Source organism: Diabrotica undecimpunctata, chromosome 3 (genome assembly GCF_040954645.1).
Source record: "Diabrotica undecimpunctata isolate CICGRU chromosome 3, icDiaUnde3, whole genome shotgun sequence".
Classification (NCBI taxonomy): domain Eukaryota; kingdom Metazoa; phylum Arthropoda; class Insecta; order Coleoptera; family Chrysomelidae; genus Diabrotica; species Diabrotica undecimpunctata.
In genome coordinates, this window is record NC_092805.1 from 28,615,174 (window position 1) to 28,636,823 (window position 21,650).

Consider the following 21,650-nt stretch of genomic DNA (forward strand, 5'->3'; position numbering starts at 1 on the left):
TCGTAGATGAAATAGATAAATCTGAATGCGTTTTTCCAAGTTTAGATGTCTTTGGCTTCTTTAGAGTTCTTTGTGTAATTTGAGTGCTTTGGTGTAATTATAAAGATAAAGCTTGATTAGATAGCGAAATTTCAGATTGACTAGTAGCACTAACAAGCAAAAAGGTTTGCGTAGAAAACGTTGCTGTTTCAGTTTTTGCAGCCAAATCAGCCATAGTTGTATTATTAGAAGTTGTAGAACTTGAAGTTTTAGAACTTGTGAAAAGAATATTGAGTATTTTGTGTTTTCAACGTTTTGTCATCTAAAGCCATCTTAAGTTTAGGATATGGCTATATCTATTTTTTTAAATAGTATGGTATACTCTATGGTATAAGATCTATACCGACTTTTTACTAACTATTTTTTTTAATGAAATTATCTGGAATGGTCGGACATACATTTGATATAACAATTTTTTCATCAGGTGTTATAAGCCACTTTACAATAAATTGTAACTTAAACATCATAGCATACAAGATCCAATAACGTAACTTAAATTCAAATTAAAAACATTTAACGGGTTTTTAACCAAATATTTAGTGGCTCAAAACATGTACACTTGACACACTGATGATGGAATATAGATTCCGAAAACATATTGTGATGTAGCTCGATTGGGTGTTTTAATTATATACTTTTTATAAAGGATTTTTAAATAAATTTTCTGTTATACATGGTATACAGCCAGCTACAGGAACTTAGTTTTCTTGTGGATTTTAGTTCTTTTAATTTTGGGCTAAATCTGGAAATATTTTTGCCGCTTTGTACATCTGGGCTAAGATTAGTGCTTCATATAGCGTTTTGTGGTGTGGTATCCGGAATGCTTGTTGCATTTTGACATGCTGTAGCCCATCTATGAATGTATGTTTAGCAATTTGTTCCAGAAAAGCTTTAGGTGCCTAGTGATACGGCAAATGCAATAATCTTTTAATATCGGTTTTAAATTCTTGCAGGCTTCATCATGTTTTTGACATTGAACTTTGAGCTGACTTTGGAAAACCTAATTTAGATGCTGCTGGCTATATCTTGTCCCTAAAGCTTGAACGAGAGAGGTATAACTAGATGCATCCTGTGAAAGAAATTGCAAGATTGTTGCTGCCTGTCCTCAAAGCAACTCTACCAAGGAAGCTGCCATTTCTTTTCCACTCTAACAATTTAATCTAACTGCTGCTAGAATTGAAGACGATAAGTTTTAAATGTGGGTGATTTTAAAATTTTTCTAGTTTTCATTTTGTATGGTTCAGCTATGGAAGATGATGAAGCTGTTTGTTCTAATTAGAAATTAGTTACTAAAACAATATTAGATAAACAAGCTTGGGTATTAATTTTTCTTTGTATCTCAAGTATTTGTCTTTCTTAATTAAGTTTCAATCGTTTTGTTGTTGTTTTATTTTAGATAAATAATACGTATCAAAAATAACTAGAATATTAGACATACAGAGATATTTTCTTATAGAAACCATTTCTCCTTGTAGTTTATTTTAACTTAAATTTATTTGTTGAAAAAACATAAAATATTTTAATTGAAGTATTCAAGTAATTTTTAAAACAGTCATAAAATACTTATAATACTCGTCTTATTTTCTCCAATCATAATAATTAGTTATTATTGATTTATTGTTTGGTAAACAAAATTTGTTTATTTGACCTTTTGATAATTTTTCTCTGATGATTTTATTATTATGACGAATTAATTTTTAATGTTGAAATTTCAGTCAATTTAATTAGTTGTGTTCCATAGAGAAATACTATAGGTGAGTGCTCTTATAAATAATACCATTAAAAGACTGATTTTAAAGAAAGTTTGCCTGCTATTTCAACTTTAACTTGAGAATATCCATTAGAAAAGATCATAGCATGTAATTCGTCTTTAAAAAGACAAACACATGCCATAATGACAGTAAAATTCTCCTGTTAGTAATTCCATAGTAAATTATGAGGGAAAAACCAGGAAAAAAACCTCACAATACTATCCCGACATGGTAGGTATTTGGTCGTGCATTTAGTTTACCTTCAATAAACACCAAATTCTGATTTTATATGTTTTTTTATTTAAAAAACATAAATGATGTATGCTCTATATGTTACTGACTTACTAATAATGGTATTTTCCTTTTAATAACTTCGTCTTTCAATATGGGTAACCAGATCCTACAACATTCTGCCGAGGAATTTGCGACACAATTGGTCTCATTTAGCATAATTAGAGCCGCTTCTCTACATAATTTTTCAGACATAAAAATATTCATAAATATACATGGACGCAAGAAACACGAAAGCTGAAATCGATAATAGACTACATAATAATCAAACAAGATACCACAATAAAGATCAAAGATGTGCGAGTCAAAAGAGGAGCAGAATGCGGAACGGACCATAGACTACTGACAGCAAAAATGAGCATTAATTGGAAACATAACAAGACCCCCTCCACAGAAGAACCGTTGAACACTATAAGAGAAAAACAATACAATATAGAACTACTCCAAGAACAATCAATAAGAGAACTATACCAACAACGTCTAGACCAAAAATTAATAGAATTCAGATACGGCAACATCGAAGAAATATACGAGCATATAAAGGCGAGTATAAAGCAAGCAGCATTCGAAGCCCTTGGGGAAAAAGAACATATAACAAATAAACAGCACTATTATGAAATAAATGAACCAACAAAAAGAATAATTCAAGAAAAAAAGCAACTATACAGAAAATGGCTGACTACAAACAACGATGAAGTTTATAAAGAATATAGAGAAAAAGATAGAGAAGTGAAAAAACAAATAACACAGCAAAAGAATAAAGAATGGGAAAGAATCTGCTTAAATATTGAAACATATATAGGAGGTACAAGAACTTCGGAGTCATGGAAAGTACTGAGAGGATTGAAACAAAACTCCAAAGAAAAAATTAAATTGGGAAATATACAGGACTAAGAATGGAAGGACTACTACAAGGAACTATTAATAGAACAAAGACCACAATTCATTGGAAAAGAAAACAGGCGAAGACGAGGCAGATTCCCACAACAAGAAATAGAAATAACAGATAGGGAAATGAGAACGGCCATAAAAGCAATCAAAAATAAGAAAGCACCGGGACCTGGAGGCATCTCACCTGAGCTTATAAAATACGGATCAAAAAAATTACACCGGATGATACAATGGATATTTCAGAAAGCCATAAATGGAGAACAGCTCCCAAAGGAATGGACGGCGGCATATATGACATCTATATTTAAGAAAGGAGATAGAAAACGATGCGAAAACTACAGAGGAATAAGCGTAATATCATCAATAGGAAGATTATATGGGAAGATACTACGAGAAAAGATAGAGCAAGCGATAAAAGGCAAAATCGGAGAGGATCAGGCAGGCTTCACGGCAGGAAGATCATGCATAGACCACATATACACACTGGAACAACTGTTGGAAAAGAAAAAAGCAAAAAATAGAGATATACACTTGGCATTTGTGGACCTGAGAAAGGCGTATGACTCTGTACCAAGGTCAGAACTATGGGAGGCAATGTACAAATTAGAAATACAGACGGAACTCATAGAAGCTACAAAAGCTCTGTATAAAGAAAATAAAGTGTCCATTAAAATGGGAACAAGAATCATAGGAGACTTCACCACAACAAGGGTTCCTGCAGGGTTGTTCCACATCTCCAACCCTATTCAAAATATACTTAGAGAAAGCCTTGACTACATGGAAAAGAAAATGCGAAGGCATGGGAGTACCGGTACGGAACGAATACCTATATACATTAAGTTTTGCAGACGATCAAGTAGTGATTGCACAAGACCAAGACGACCTCAGCTACATGATGAAAAAACTACAAGAAGAATATACCAAGGCTGGCCTAGATATTAACCTCGCGAAAACAGAGTACCTATCTACAAGTGAAGAAGACATAGAAGATCTACAGATTGATGACAACGTAACAATCAAAGGAAAGGATAAATTCAAATACCTGGGGTTTATAATCACGAAAAAGGCAACAACAGAGGAAGAAATTACACAAAGATTAGGACAAACAAGAACAGCAATCCGACAACTTAACTCAGTATGGTGGGATAGACACCTAAATATGAAGACAAAAACGCAGATTTATAAAACATTAGTGCGAAGTATTATGACATATGGGGCTGAAAATTGGATCATAAACAAGAAAACCAGCAGTAAGATAGTGAAACCAGCAACAGAGATGGAATGCCTGCGAAGATGCTGCAGAGTAACAAGAATGGATAGGAGAAGTAATGACGAAATAAAGCAAAGAACATCAATAGAAACAGACATACTAACATATATAGAACAAAAAAGACTAAAGTGGTATGGACATGTAAGAAGAACTAGCGACAGCAGATGGATAAAGAAAATAACCGAATGGAGCCCCATAGGAAGGAGGAAAAGAGGACGACCCCGAAAATCCTGGAGGAACGAAGTAGACGACGCCATGAGTAAGAGAGGACTGAACGATGGAGAATGGAACAACAGAGAGAGATGGAAACGGTTGAGCGAGGGAAGGCAGTGAATACTGTAGAATCCCTAAATATATATAGAGCCGCTTCTTTGATTTTTCTCTTTTTACCATCCGTTTCTTTTAGGACTATATTTGAATCATTAAATTAAATCCTATGTTCATTATCCCATGCGTGTTTACATATTTGAGATCTATCACTAACAGGAGATTGTCATCATGGCATGTAATTGTCTTTTTAAAGACGAATTACATGCTATGATCTTTTCTGATGGATATTCTCAAGTTAAAGTTGATCGAATGTGATCGAATGAACTATCTTATAAGTAAAGTCGTCCCAGGAGCGCAACTCAACAATATTGGCAATATCATTTTAAAGTCGTCTACTATAAAATGTATAATGTAAGTCTGAATTGTCAATATAAATATGGCAGATAAAATTAAATTATTAGAAGAATTTTTCACTAAGTAATAAAAAAACAAAAATTTGTTTAATTTACTAATGTTTGTATTTTGAGAACGATTTCCGAAGTGGAAATTGAAACGTCAATAAATGTACTTTAACCTTTAATTGTGGCTTATTCCCATTTAAATAGTAATAACAGTGGTTAAATGTTATAAAAAGTATTGTACCTTTCTTTCTTCTTTACTTCGACTTAGTGCAGGCAGATATTGTATTTAAATAAATGCTTTCATTATTTTAAAAGTCGCAATGAATTGATTAACATTTCTACTAACTACAGTTAATTTTTAGTATGTAATGAATGCTAGATTTTCTTTATATTATAAATAATAGTTAATAACTGTACAAGACGATAAAATTGTACTTTATCTTCGAGAGCGTTTTTTAGCGTCGAGACGTCAGTCGAGACGCTAATTATGCTCGAGAAGATAATGCGATTTTATCGTCGTGTGCAATACAACATTTTTTTTATAGCAAGACTTCAAGTTCAGGTGAAAAGTAGAATTTTAAAGAAAATTGTAATTTTTAGCACAAAAATCGCAATTGTGTTGCTCCGTTGCTAGGGATATGAATTACTCTGTCAACAAATGTCAAACAAATGTTACCTTTTGGTTTTGCGGAGAATATTGTTACGTTTTGTGTACAAAGTGAATAAATACGAAATGGACGGAAAAGAATTGACACAAGAAAAGGAAAACCTGCCATCAGATGTAGAAAATGCAGTATTGGAAGCAGAAAGTTTATTGTTGCCACAAAAATCTAGGATGATGAATGAGAAAGAAGTCTTTTAAAAAGTGGAAAAGCATTAAGAATATCAATGGCGTGAGTGAAAAAATACTTCTGGCGTATTTTTCTGAAAAGTCGAAGAAAGCGATGCCATCGTCACTATAGTCGTATTATTCGGTGCTGAAGCGTACGTTGTTGGTGAATAAAACTTGTGACATTTCTAAATTCAGCAAGTTAACCACCTTACTAAAAAACCTGAGTGGAGGATACAAAGCTAAAAAGTCCAAAATCCTGGAGTTAAATGACATTATTAAATTTCTGACAGAAACTCCTGATGACGTATATTTGTTGATGAAAGTTATTGCTATTTTTGGTGCGCATGGAGCGACTAGGTTCAATGAATTGTACAAATTAGAAGTGTTTAACGTGGACGACAGAAAATCGGTGAGAATCGTTTCATTATCTGATACTAAAACCAAGCAGGAAAGGTCGTTTTGTATTACTGACAAGAAAAGTGGACTGAGTTTCTTGGAAATTGTGAGAAAGTATATTGCCTTGCGCCCCAAAAACGTACCTCACAGTAAGTTTTTTGTAAATTACCGACAGCAAAAGTGCACTACTCAACCGGTGGGGATTTACACTATATATAATATCCCCAAGAAGATTGCAGATTTTTTGAAACTTGCAAATTCAGAAATGTACACGGGGCATTGTTTCCGTCTTTCTTTAGCTACTATGTTCGCAAATTCTGGAGCTGATCTAGTAAAAGTTAAACGTTTAGGTGGATGGAAATCGTCATCTGTTGCAGAATCTTACATTGAAGAGTCAATAAGCAATAAGATTGCTGTATCCAAGTGTATACTTGACGGACCAGAAAATCAATCCAGTACCTGGAATCAAGTGTTTAAGCAAACGAGTAGGTACAAGTTGTGATACTCCAAAAATAGATATTTCTTATAATGTTAATTGTAAAATTTCAGTTGTTTTTAATCCTTAATGTGTTTGAATTTGTAAATTTTATTGAATAAAAAAAAGTTAAAACATTTTATCTACTCTTGCTGTTAAAGTGTCACTGTATCTACCCTTGCGGTTAAAGTGATACTTTATCTACTCAAAACAGTTGTTATAGCAACACTTTAACATAAGCTATGGAAAAAAAATAAAATTACGACTTTTTCTGTCTCCTTAGCTATGTTGTCCTTATTTAGTTTATCTGAAATTATCTTCTGTGTCTAAAAATCAGCAGTTTCCACTAATTACATGTAATTTTCGCTAATTTTTACCTCTTTTTCAACCTCTTACTCTTTACCAAATTCAGCAATATTTTTTGTACAATCTTTATCACTATTTTCTTTTTAAAATAATATTATTTTTTTTCATATTATATTTCCAAATATATCTTTATTTAAACAAATAACAGTTAATAACATTCAATAATAAAACCATTGGTACTACTGAAATAATGACACTTGATGTAAAAATTTATTTGAGGTCAAAGAAACTGTTACGTCCAAGATATTCACGAATTTACTTTTAATGATATAAATTCATAAATTTCTTCGTGAATTTATTGTTACAGTAAAGCCCGCATAACAGATGATTCAGGGAAACGCCACGATTTTAGACTTGCGACGTAAACGTTGTGAATCTAGAGGGTGGGAAGTTTAGATATCATGAAGAAGTTGTCGGGTGAACAACGCGCATTTGCTGCGAAAGCTTATTACAAAAATGGTGAAAGTTTTGTGCGTGTACAACGTTTTGTTTTCACTACCATTTGCCGTCCCGCGTCCAGGTCTGAATAGTCTAACAAGATTATTCAGACCTGGGTAAGAAACTTTGAAAGTAGTGGTTTAACATCACAGAAATGAGGTAGGAGTATTAGAACTGCTCGCACACCACAGCATATTAAATCGTTGCAAAATTCATTAAAAGCGATTAAGCTATACTACTATGAGCAGAACTTTGCATAAAGATCTTCAGTATCATCCATAAAAAATCCAGATTGTGCTTAGTCCTTAACGTTCGAGATTATCCCACCCAACTCAGGTTTTATGAACAAATGGTAGAGCGTATTAATGAAAACGACCACTTGCTGCATAATCTTTGAATGAGTGATGATACCTACTTTCATCTAAGTGGTTACATAAACAAACAAAATTGCCGCTATTGGTTCCACAATAATCCGCGGCAATTGAACAAAAAAATCCCTATATTCAGAAAAAGTTACCATGTGCTGTGCAATTTCTTCGTTAGGGATCATCGGGCCTTATTTAGTTGAGGACGAGGATGGGCACGGAGCAACAGTGAACTCTGATCGCTACGTGCACATGTTAAATATTTTTTTCCTCTGGCAATCAATAATTACAGAAGTCAACACCTGACCTTTCAGCAGGATGATGCTGCATGTCACACATCATGAGTCTTAATGAGTTTACTAAGAAGATCGTTCCCTTGTTGTCTTATGAGTAAAAGCTGCAATATTTCCTGGTCATCTAGTAGTCCGGACCTCTTCCTACGCGACAACTTTCTGTGGCGATATCTAAAGTCAAAAATTTAAAAGTAACTCCCCAAGAACTATCGAGGCTTTGAAAGAACGTATGCGTGAAGATGTAGAAGCAGTACCTCAAGAAATGTTACTCATTGTCGTAAACAGCTATGTGCTACAGCTGCAGTAATATATGTCCGACAAAGTGGAGGCTATCTTTTAAAAATTATCTTCAATAACTGAATATTACTTTACTTACACAATAATTTTCATCTCTGTAGTATACGTTTTTTTATTAAATTTAATAAGATATTTTTTTCGTTTTTTTTTTGTTTGTTTGAAATCGTACCGTTTCAATGAATCACCTTGTTTTTGCGATTTCGATTTATTTGCTTTTCATTACATTATTATTATCTGTGTAGGCAAATAAACATTCCATCATAGCTTTTAATTACGAATCACGATACATCGACACAAAAAAACCAGTTAATTCTCAAAAAAGAACCTTTCATCCTTTAGGCCCGACTGTAACAGCCCGTACCGACAAAAAGCGAAAAAATCAGATATAGCAGTCCTCGTTGACGTCGCAACATATCCGATGTATACTTATCTCATCTTTCCTCTCTCTCAGGAGAAATCCAATTAGGGGTATGTGGTGTATGTGTGACGAGCCGGAAGATCAGAGGGGCGCGATTCGCTCCCCAGGTCTAGCTGCCACCGAATGTCAATATCTTCGACTTTAAGAGGCTGTGAGCAGTCAAGAGGTGTATAGTCACTTGATTTACAGCTTCTGTAATGTTTATACCAAAAACAATGTGTTATTTTCATACTGACAGTGACGGACTAGTGAACTAAAAAATTCATTACACTAGTGTAATAATATATTATGTATATGAGTTTATCGGATAGGGATTCTTAAAATTTGAATTATTCTATAATTCGGCAATTTGCTATTTTCAATTGACACTAGTTTTATTATTATACAGAGTGGACCAAGAGTCTTCTTCTTCTTCTTCAAGTTACGCTCCTGTCGTAGATTGGAAATTATTCTGGCAATTATAATTTTGTTTGTAACGCCTGAATAGTTTAATTGAACTGCGTCCAAATAATTCACGGGTATTGCGTAGTCGCGATATTTCACTTCTTCCTACGCATTTTCTGCCTTTGATTTTGCCCTACGTTATAATCTTTAATAGTTAGAATTTTATACCTCTCATGATGTGCCCCAAGTATTCCAACTTCCTGATTTTTATGAAATTTAAAACTTCGCATTGTTTTATAACATAATATATTTTGCCTACCACATGGGGTATTATTATAAGGGGTAGATAATTAGAGACAGAAACTACTGGGGATGGAGATAGGGCAAGCAAAATAATGGATACTTGTGCGAACGGCACTCAGGGTTTGCTTGTAGAGCTGGGGTTGTGTATAAGTAAATATCAAGGGGTTTGGATTGGAGTTACTACAAAAATGATACAAAGGGGTACTTACATGAATCTGTTGGGACAAACAAAACAAAAGGAAACACCTCTAGCAATTTAAAAGGACGCTGCTTCGAGGTGCCAAATTATAAATATTACAACAGCTAGTTGTAACTATTGAAATAATTATTAAAAATAAAAAACATGTCTTTATACATGAAACTCAAAAAAGGGGTTAGTTAAAAAAATAAACAAAATGGTTAGAAAAAAAAATTTAACATTTATTGTGTCTCACCACAAACAGTTACAAAAATAAATGACACAAATTACTATATAGATAGTTACAGAGTACAAAAATAACAAAGAAAAAACTTACATGTGCCCTAGCCGTTTACAAACTCTGGAGTTGGAGATACTACAAAATCTTACAAAGAAATTGTTACTGCAATGGAGGTTAACCTTTTTTTAAAACAAAGCAAAGGAATATCCAAAATAATAAAGCTAGCTGTCATCTGTTAACATTAAATTTTAAAAACTGAAAACAAATAAATTGACAGCTAAAGTCAAACTCTAAAATTTACAATTTTTTAATTATTACAATCTTTAAATTTCAATGAAAGCAACTATTACTTTAGAAAAAAAATCGGTTGCCTGTAAAGTCGGTTTTACGGGCGAAGATTTTACGTGACAACGTCTTTTTCTCGGTAGAATATTTATTGATATGAATATTATTAAATTGCACAATAGTTGTTTGCAGTTGAAACGCGCTGTTTCTTCTCAATCGACTGAATTACGATTGATTGCAGAGTGATTTAAACTAATAATTTACTTAACACTATCAACATTTGTCAATAGTATGACATAACCTATAAACTCAGTTTCTCAACTTTTGTGTCAATCTAACAATTAATCAATCAATCATAGTTTACGATAATGAAATATTAGTGTACAATTATTTACCTTTATTGTTGTAGTTGTTGTAAATGACGAATCTAAGCACTCCACATTTTCACTACAGACACAGCTGACGATACTTTAACCACACGTGTGAACTTGTATTATGACGCTTTCTCGGTTTTCCAACGCCAAGAACGCTCGAGAAAGACAGAGACACAAGCACGCACCGATTCAACGCGCCTAATTCTCTAGTGCTGCGCGCGCAGCGGACCGATCATGTTTGAGTGGGAGAGAGACGCAAGGCATTCGCCGGTCCGGCGGGCCTCTCTCTCGTTCGGTGACTCATCGTAACAGACGTGAGCGGGCGTTACACTTTTTCATGAGTGACTCCGAGCCACAACCTAATTTAAGACGTTGTCACGTCAAAAAATGTATGTCGTTACTTTAAAATTCAATCACCAAAAAAGTTACCTGAATTTCACAAAAAAATTGCAGTAAAATTTCTGGGGTTACCTTCTCTGCCACGCAAAAACTGCATCTCCAAACTGTGGAAAAAATATCTCGAAACGGCTGTTTAGGACATAGAAGATTGAAATGGGCGGCACTAGATACAAACTTCAGACTGGACTTCTTAAAAAAACAGGAAACTGGAACATCAAAATTGTTGCAGGCGACACAAACCTCTTAAATACTTTTTTAACGTCCTCTGTAACTACACATACTTCACAATTTACTTAACACTGCTACACTACACTACAACTATTTCCATGAAAAGGGGCAAAAACAGAAAACTTTACAAATTCGACGAATAAATTTGGATCCAAGCTAAAATCGACTACCTCTGGTAGCGATTCCAACGAGAATGACGAAATTATCTTTAAAATCCATTCACATAATTTGGAATAACAAAACACTTGACGGGAATATTTATTTAAAACGCAAAATATGAAACGCAAAAGAATGCCGAGGACGTACACATCTGTGAAATATAAACAAACTACAACATGGTTTATTTTACTCGGCGACGCTAAGATGAATTGAAGGAATTCGGTGTTTTAACTTGTACGAAAGGAAACAGAATACACTAAGATTATTGTTTGATATATAATCAAATACGAGGGGATTTTAATACATATCCAAAGAATTTAGAAATGCTACAGTTTTTCTAGTTGTTAAAGAACTTGTGCGTTAGTTTTGTGATCCATCCATAATGATTTCAGAATTCGTCGGTAATGCCATATTTCGAATGCTTTTATTTTTAATTTTTTAATGTTGGATTGTTTCATCGTCAAGGACTTAACGCCGTTCAAAAGAGTGAAGAAAATACAACATTGAAGCATTCTTATCCTGAGCATTATATTGATTTTGCGATTACCGAAAAGTTCTATTTCTGTTATACCGCAGGGATGACCGTTATACAACATGTTAACTTTTTCGATTTTATTAAAATCTAAAAATTTTAGTATTTAAATTTTAAAAATACAGAAAACTTGTATAACGCTTCTCGCGGTAATCTAAAGTACCGCCGACTGTACCAATTTTTTTTTTTCATGTAATTACTGTTCCAATATTTTTTAGGGACCCTAAAACAAAACTTCTGTATTCCAATCTGGGTCCGAATCTGACTCGGAACTTAAATTTATTAATACATTTTTCATTGCGGCAAATGTAGAAAAATAGGAACAGAAATTTGTGCCCGTAGAAATCATTGGTTTGACGATGAATGCAAGAATGTAACAAAAGAAACAAATGAAGCCTACAGAAAGATGCTTACTCGACGAACTAGAACAACTGTAGAGAATTACCAAACAAAGAGAAGAGAATAAAAAAAGAAACACAAAAGAAAAAAATGAAACAACTTAAATAAGGAACTTACCTATTGAGGAAAACCTCAATAGAGAGAAATTATTCAGAGCGTTCTATAAGAATTCTAACATCAACAGAAAATAATTCAAAGCAATCACAAGGCAATGCAGAAGTCAGAAGATGTATTGAATGAATGGGTGGAATATTTTAATCAAGCACTGAATATAGAGGAAGAAGAACAAAACCTGGAAGACGAAAGAGATGAGGTAAAGGAAATAGACGAGATGGAAGAGAAATTATCAAGGATTCTTGAAGTGAAAGATGCTATTAAAAACCTATCCAGAAACAAATTACCCGGAATAGATAGTTCCCAGCTGAACTATATAAAGAAGGTGGCCACGATACCATAACGACATTGCAGCAGCTTATGAAAGAAATATGAATACAGAAATCCCTCCCCAATAATTGGAACATTGAAATACTTTGCACCATACACTATATCACTGTATTTCACTATATTTAGAACAAATAGTAGGAAAACACCAGGCTGGTTTTAGAGGTAGTAAATCGGCAATTCATCAGATTGCAACCCTGAAACCAATTTTAGAAAAAAACAATGGAATATGGCATTGATACTCATCACATATTTATAGACTACAAAGCAGCCTACGATTCTGTAAATAGAAATGTTTAAAGCAATGAAAGAGCTAGGAATACCAAATCAGTTGGTAAATTTAACAAAACTAACTCTTGAGAAAGTTGAATGTAGAGTATGAATTCAGGGGAAACTGTCTGAACCTTTTAAAACAAATAACGGGCCTCACCAGGGAGACCCTCTCTCCTGTATACTGTTTATTCTGAATCTGGAAAAAGTAATACGTACGTCACAAATCACAACAATTTGTTTAATATATAATAAATCAGTGCAAATGTTGCCTATGCTGATGATATCAATATTATTGGTAGAACGGAAAACGCTGGACGAGAGGCATATGTAGCATTAAAAGAATCAGCTACAAAAATTTGTTTAATAATAAACACCAACAAAACGAAGTATATGACAATAAGCACGCAACCACAAATCCTACGACCACTTATTATAGAAAACGACGTCGTCGAAGCAGTGAACGAATTTGTAGTCCTGGGAACGCTCCTTAATACTGAAAATAATACAACTGCAGAGATAAACCGTAGACTTTGCACGCCCAACACATGCTATTTTGGGCTCAATTCTTTATAGACTCATTTTTTAGAGAAGAAGAGGAAGACCCAGAACAAGATTCCATGATAACATCGATGAAGACATGAGAAATATAGCAGAGGAATGCGATGAATAGGGACGACTGGAGAGAAATTCTTGAGGAGGCTAGGATCCATGCAGGGTTGTAAAGCCAGAATAATGATGATGATGCAAACGGAGAAAACAATGCAACTACTGTGCGAATTGTGTAAAGACTTTTACCTATTATACACATTTGCACTATGTCTAACTAAATAGCTAGTTACAACATCCCAAACGTGGTTTTTTGTAGTAGTCCTACCATGGACGTATAAACACAGATGGACAGTTATTTACATAAAAATGTGAAGCCAAAATTATTTGACTAGGTCACATTCTCAGCACCTTCAAATGTTGTCACATTTTTTATTAAAATATCTTATTCACGTATCGCTGAAAATATTACTATATTCATTTTATACTTTACAGGTGCTATCAAACCAAAATAATAATTTATTACTTATATTAATATATTTAATTGTAATTAAAACATCAAATGTGCACATAGTGTGCATATCATTTAATAATAGCGTATAACAGATATCAACCAATTATTTTATATGTAGAAGCACTGAAACCTATTTATTAATGGCAACGGTGTTTACATTTCTCTGTCTTATGGCTCTACGTCAAACTTCAAATGCTGTTCCATGTCATGTCCATGTTTGTTTACTTTTTACCCAAGATGAGGAAAAGTTGTTTTTCGATATTTTGGCTGTATTTTAAGTGATATTTGTAAATAGTGAAATAAACAAATTATAATAATGGTGCTACAGTTTTGCATTTGCAAAAAAAAAACGAAATATTTACATCCCAATGTCTCATTTAATTTGTAAGTACTGTTTGTTTAAATTATTTAAGATAAGGAACTGAGGAAGCCTGTGTGTTTACATGATAAAATATGTCTTTCATAGGCGTACCATTGGGTTTATTCATATTAATTAATGTATTGAACAAGATATTAGTTCATGAAATTAGTATAGACATTTTTAAATTGTAAGTAGACATCATCTGATTAAAAAGATCTGTTTAGTAGCTTTTTAATTTAATATTTCTCATGAATTAACAATAAATTAGTGAAATGAATAAAACTCATTTATTTTTCTATGTAGGTTTCCAAATAATATTGATTAATGATAAAACTTACTCTAAACTTCAACAGAGAAAACAGTATAAAAAAACCTTTCAAAAGCATCCTTTTTGGTTATTTAAACTTGTAAGGAAGCTGAAAAATATTTCAGATTTTTTAATAAAACTATAAATATCTACAACAGACTAGTTAAAAACCTTATGAATATTTTGATTAATAAAACCATACAAAATGTCCCAAAATCAATCTATGAGCATTTTGGTGACCATATGTATGATGAAGATGCAATCGATGGTCACTCTATGCAACTGTTAAAATTGGTTCTTGAGAAATATTTTAAAATTGGAATTCATCATGAAACGAGGACTACTTTAGATGCTAACACCGTGCGCAAAAGAAGCGTTCTTACTAAGACTGTTTTATTTCGCAATCAATAAAAATTTATTTCTATACCAACGTCTTCTATTATGTCTATTTACCATTTTTACTTTAATATTTCTGTTCGGTAAATAGCTTTCCAATAATTTATACATTTTCACGCCTACTTTTTAATAAGTAGGTATATTTGCAAATAATTTTATGTCAAATGCCAGCAAGAGCTATGGAATGATTAATAAATAATTTTGTAGCAGAAACCCTTACTACGTGGAATCTATTGATATTGTATTAAAACAAATTTGTCACAATTTGAAAAAATATAGTTTAACACATTATCAATAAATATAGGTATGTACTTAAATTTGACAAATGTATATTTTTTAATTGTTTTTTATCGTAGGATTATTTGATACCTATTAAAAAATTAACTTGAGCTCAACTATATTTTATTGTATTAATTTTAAAGCAAATAAAATTGTATTTTATTTTTTCTATAAAAACGTGTTTTTATACATTATTACTACTTCCAATTATTAACGTCTGAATAATTATCCCCGCGAGTAAAAATTCAAGCACGCTTATGCTCATTGAGGAAGTATCACAGTCTATCGATACCCGTTTTACTCCCCTTTACCCTCTTGTCCAGGAATATCGAAGCTTCAAAACAGTGTGTGTTTAAGGTATCTTATTGCTGGGTCCATCTATGTTTATACGTCCATAAGTCCTACAGATAATGGTAAATCAATCAGTCAAATCCACTCTTCCCATTACTTTTACCTTTAACATTTATACTGATATCATCGTGATCACGTAGGAGAAATCCTGCGTAACCGAGTGTTTCGATCTTTTTACTCTTCCTCCTATATAAAAGAAGAAAAATAGAAAAAAATATATACTGGTATTAAAGTTAAATAAGGAAATCTAACATACAACAAAAATTTGTATTGAATACCGACCTGTTAAATTGTATCACTAAAGCCATCTTTGATGGATCTCTAGTACGTGCTAAAGGTACATACTGTTAGGACGAGCTGAGGAGGGGCAAAATGTTTAATTAGGGTGCAAGTATGTTACGTGTAGAGGCGTTTACATCGTGATCTACGTTTGTAATGCCAAGAAAGTACATATCTCTTTGATCTACTGAAGGATTGTGTGGAAGGTGCGTAAATTGGGTGTATAAAGGAAAACTCGATACAAGCAGATCAATTAATTAATTTTTTAAGTATATGTTATTTTCAAAAAAAGCAAGTATCAATATAATTTTTCGGTCTATATTTTTATTACTTGAATTATAAAATTACAAAAAATAATTTATTCTATTTGCTTATAAAATACCCTTTTAAGCTGTTAACCCTGAAGTCGTGACGTGAAAAAAGTTACACCAGTCGTGACCATGGTCTCTCAAACCGTGTTTATGTTTTAACCGAAAATGTTCCATTGTATTTGGGAAAAAAACACATATTTTTTTTTCTTTTTTAAAATATTTATACATACATTTACTTATACTTAATAATTATACATTAATGTGAAACGCCCTAATAAATGCCATAAATAAATAAAAATGATTGATAATAAATATGTCAATAATTTATAAATGGAAAAAATAAAACTACCTAGCCCGTTTGATATGTACGGGTATATTTACAGAAATACCGTTCAAGTGTTCAAGGTCCAGATATATTTTACACTTGCTATAGGAGGATTTAGTTTTTCTTTTTTTTTTTTTGTCAAGTCGCACATTACACAATGAACTGTACCTCCTGTTTTCTCTAGTTCAGGTTGTAAATTGGGCTCTGAGGTACCAGTTAGTTCTCCCAGTCTTCTTCTTCAGTGCCTTATCCGGTCCGGATGTTGGCGATCATCAAGGCTATCATGGTTTTGTTGACTGCTCTGCGAAACAGCTCCGCTGAGGTTATCCCAAACCATTGTCGGAGATTTTTCAACCACGAGATCCGACGGCTTCCCGGTCCTCTTCTGCCAAATACTTTACCCTGCATAACGAGTTGAAGAATTCGATATTTTTCTTCGTTCCACACCACGTGGCCGAGGTACTTAAACTTACGTTGTTTAATTAAATTAAGCACTTCTTTTTCTTTTGTCATGCGCTGTAGGACCTCAACGTTGGTGACATGGTCCACATGAGATATTTTTAGTATCCTTTTGTATATCCACATCTCGAAGGCTTCGATTCGTTTTTCAGTAGCTTGCGTCAGTGTCCAGGCTTCAACTCCATACAGTAACACTGGAAGAACGTAGCACCTCACTATCCGCATGTTGGTCTCCAAACTGAGATCACTGCAGCACAGCAACGATCTCAACTTAATAAATGTAGACCGTGCCATTTCAATTCTGGATCTAATCTCTTGAGCGTAGTCCCATTGTACGTTGAGGGTAGTTCCGAGGTAAGTGAATCTGTCGACTCTCTGGATCTCTTCGCTACCTGCCATTAGTGCCCCGGGATCTAAATTTGTACGGCTGACAACCATGAATTTAGTTTTCTTAATATTGAGGTTCAGTCCGTATGTTACGCTCACAGTTCGCACTAGGTCTAGTAAGGCCTGCAGATCGTTTAGGCTGGTTGCTAGTAACACAGTGTCATCGGAATCTCCCAGTCTCCATCTCATTATTTTAGGCAAGTGAATATCAGCTGACCTTCGCAGAATATATGCATTTGTCAGTTGGTTGAAATATGTATATAGCATAGGTCTCTGTGCGAGAATAACTAAATTTAGTGATATGTGGCAACACCGATCCGGAACCGATGTCTCAAGTCTTAGTCGAGTCAGTCCTTCTGTGTTTGTTTATTTATTTATTGTGGATGTGTATATTATAGTCGAAATCGATGATATTCTCAAAAAAAAAACACAAAATGTAGATAACCTGATCATCAATAATACAACGATTGAAAGAGTAACAACATATAAATATTTAGGAACGTGGCTAAGAAATTTGAGAGAGTGGATCGGTTGCAGCTCATTAGAATTATTCAGAAGCGCGGCCAATAAAATTAAAATAACGATGATAATTTCCAACCTCCAATAGGAGAAGGAACCTGAAGAAGATGCGTGTTAATTGCAGTTCACGGTATTAATATTCCAAGAAGTAAATATAAATTCATACAAAATCATGGATAAAGTTTTAGCAGGGAGTAAGCTAGCATTTGATACTAGTGAACCATTAACAAATGCACAGGCAAGAGTTGTTCCAAAAATAAATTTAAAAAAATATTCTCAAGAATACTTAAATCTAGGTATACCTTTACTAAATAAATAAAGAAGAAAGGCCTCTGTGTATCATTTGCTCAAAAATTTTAGCAGCCAACAGCATGAAAACTAATAAACTTAAAAGACATTTGGAAACTCTTCATAGTGAGTACATTAACAAACTCCGAGAATTTTTTGAGTTAAAATTAAAATCACATCTATCTATCCATATAAGGATTTTTACAGCTGTCGCCGCCTTCCTTCTTTCAGCCAACGTCTCCAGTCCTTTCTTTTCTGCCACTCTCCATCTCTAAGGTCTCGTCTTTCCATGGCCTTGTCCACTTCATCCCTCCATGATCTTTGGGGTCTACTTCTTTCCCTCCTTCCTATTGGGCTCCAATCCGAAGTCTTTGCTATCCACCTTGTATGATATGTTCTTCTCACATGTCCATACCAAATTAAACGTTTTTCTTCGATGTAGCTGAGTATGTCTTGTTCTACTGCCATTCTTCGTTTTATCTCCTCATTTCTGATGCGATCCATTTTTGTCACTCTGCAGCTTTATCTCATAAACTTCATTTCAGTTGCTGTGATTTTGGACCTGTTTCGTTTCGACCAAAATCACATGAAAAGCAAAAATCAGTTTTAAAAAAACTTTGATTGTAAATGAAAAAGCTTTACTTACCTCATATCAATAGCCCGATGTAAAAAGCCTCACACTATTGGTGAAGAGCTAATTTTGGCAGTTGCAATTGAAATTGTGGAAACTGTGTTTGGAGATAATTTTGTCAAATGATTAAAGTCTATACCTCTATCAAATGATACGGTTGCCCGTCGAATCGGTGATATAGCTGAAAATGTACAGGAATAGCTACTCGGCAAGTTCCGCGACAAGATGTTTTCGATTCATTTATTCATATTCCCCACGTTCGATTTTGTAATGGCATACCAGTAATAGAAGAAACACTTTTCTGCAAACCAATAGAACTGAAAGCAATGTAGCTCGCATTATTTGCTATATTAAATGATTATATAAACGAAGCAAAATATAGTGGAAGAATGCGTCGAAATATGCACCGATGGGGCTCGTGCAATGCCTGGAAAAGGTGACTGTATCAAAATCTACAAGCGCTTGTTGTTTCACAGTATATAAAGTGTATATATACACACTGTATGATTCACAGAGAATCTCTGGCTTCCAAAGAAATGTCTCCTGGTCTAAATATTGTGCTAACCACGGTTGTAACAGTAGTTAATTAGATAAAAATGAGACCTTTTAAAATTATAATCTTTTCTGCAAATTGCCATTTTTTAGAAGAAGAAAATAGACGGAAACGATTCGAGATGGTTTATTTTTCATAAAATTGAGCTACTTGGTTGACATATTCGAAAAACTAAATATTTTAAAGCTTCAGCTTAAAGGAGCCAATAGACATGTATTGTACACGTGTGCTAAAGGTAATGCTTCTTGTAGAAAAATGGAATTGTGGAGCAGAAATTTAAAACAAAAAAACCTAGAAATGTTTGCAAATGTGGATGAATCTATTAAAACTTTAAGGTTAAAAAACAACACGTAAATGTTGTTTTTGTAACCGTTAAACATCATTTAGTAATGCTAACAAAAAATTTTAAAAGATTTAAGAGCCGAAGACAAATTAATTCTTAGTTACGATACGAATGGGTTAGAAATCCGTTTCAAATTACACCCAAAGGGCTCTCTACTGACGAAGAAAAAACCTTCATCGACTTCACAACAAATGCTGAAATCAACAAGCAGTTTAATACTAAATCCCTCTTTGAATTTTAGGCAGGGGTTTTCAGCAGTGGAAACCAGAGAGTTTCGTATACTATTATTTTTTTAACTTTCTACCTTTGCGAAATATGATTTTCCGCGGTGTCTTCTTTGAAGACCAAGTGTAGATCGCAGTTAAATATAGAACAATAACTAAGAGCGTCTATTTCTAATATTACACCCTGTTTCAATAAACTTTGCTCTGCAAAATAGACCAAATATATTTATATTAAACTTGTTTATAATATAGTATTGATAACTTCATGTGTAGTACTAGTACAGTGCATATATTGGCAGAATTTTGTTTTGCTTTGATTTTAGTAAATTAGTCAATGTTGTTGTTTTTCGAATATTCTTACGCCACCCTCCCCCTATTAGTAATAACGCGCCCCACAGTTTGAGAATCACAGTTTTAACCTCTTCTATGAATTCAATCTCTTATTGTGTATGTTGTTTTATCTTCTCTTAAAATTTTGATCGTTTTCAGAACGCAAATTTTCTTGGATTTAGCTGCTGAATATAGTTATCCCAGTTTTCATTTTTATGATTTTGTAATTGTGTTTTAACATCCATATTTAGCCCATTCGCAATTTACTCGTCTGTACTGCTTACAGGAATTCCAATGTGTATGGTTTTTTCTATTTTCTTTCTAAAACACTTTCTTTCAGTTATTGTTTTGTATTTATTGCTGGTATTGCTCCGACAATTTCACTCACAATTGTTTTGTAGTGAGGCCAACTTGTTTGTTTTTTCTTGTAGTTCTACAAGTAGTTTGTTTCTACTACTCCCAGAGTCAATATTATCAAGTTGTGCTATGCTTCACATTCGTTTATCGTTTGTATTTCGTACTGTTGGCCCATATTTTATAATATTGCGTTGTCTAGATATGTAATAAGTCTGTCTCCTCCAAGAAAGCATAAATGTTCTGTAGGCCCTACAACTATAGTATCTTATCTTTTTTCGAGGTAGCCACATTATAGTCTCTCGTTGCGGTTCGTTTTCCTGTGAAACTAATCGGGTGATCTTGCTTGTAGGTCTTCTATAATAACTTTGGGTCCTGCATGTCCAGTATGGCACTTCAGATCTTCATTAGATATTGTATCTTGCTCTCTAACGTATGCTTATACAATACCGTTTCCCGCTTTTATCCCTGCTATGGTGGCTTGTATTCCAATCATTGATTGGAATCCTTTCAACCCAAACGAAAGACCACCTACCATCGAAAACGTTGCCCAAGTAATTAAAAAGCTTAAAAATAATAAATCACCAGGAATTGATCAAATTTGCAGTGAGCTCTACAAGAATGATGACGATGCCCTACTACAGACACTGCATAAGCTTTTACTTCTTGTCTGGCATAATGAGACCATGCCTTGTGAATGCTCTCAAGGCGTGATATGCCCGTTACATAAAAAAGGTGACCAGCTCCAGTGTGACAACTATAGAGGTATAAGCCTGTTAACAACTGCTTACAAAATACTAGCAAATATTCTCTACGAAAGGCTGCAAGTTTACACAGTGGGCATAGTTGGTAAATATCAAGCTGGATTCATTCCAGAAAAATCAACAATTGACCAGATTCATTC

The 21,650-nt window shown here is 33.6% G+C and overlaps 1 protein-coding gene across 1 annotated transcript in view; it reads left to right on the plus strand.

Moving 5' to 3' along the window:
- The first annotated feature begins 1,651 nt into the window (after positions 1–1,651).
- The window catches only part of LOC140436605 (potassium channel subfamily K member 18), a 269,235-nt gene continuing 249,236 nt past the window's right edge, over positions 1,652–21,650 (plus strand). The window contains exon 1 of the mRNA XM_072525556.1: positions 1,652–1,793. The gene's annotated coding sequence lies outside the window, so the exon portion shown is untranslated. The remainder of the gene's footprint in view (positions 1,794–21,650) is intronic.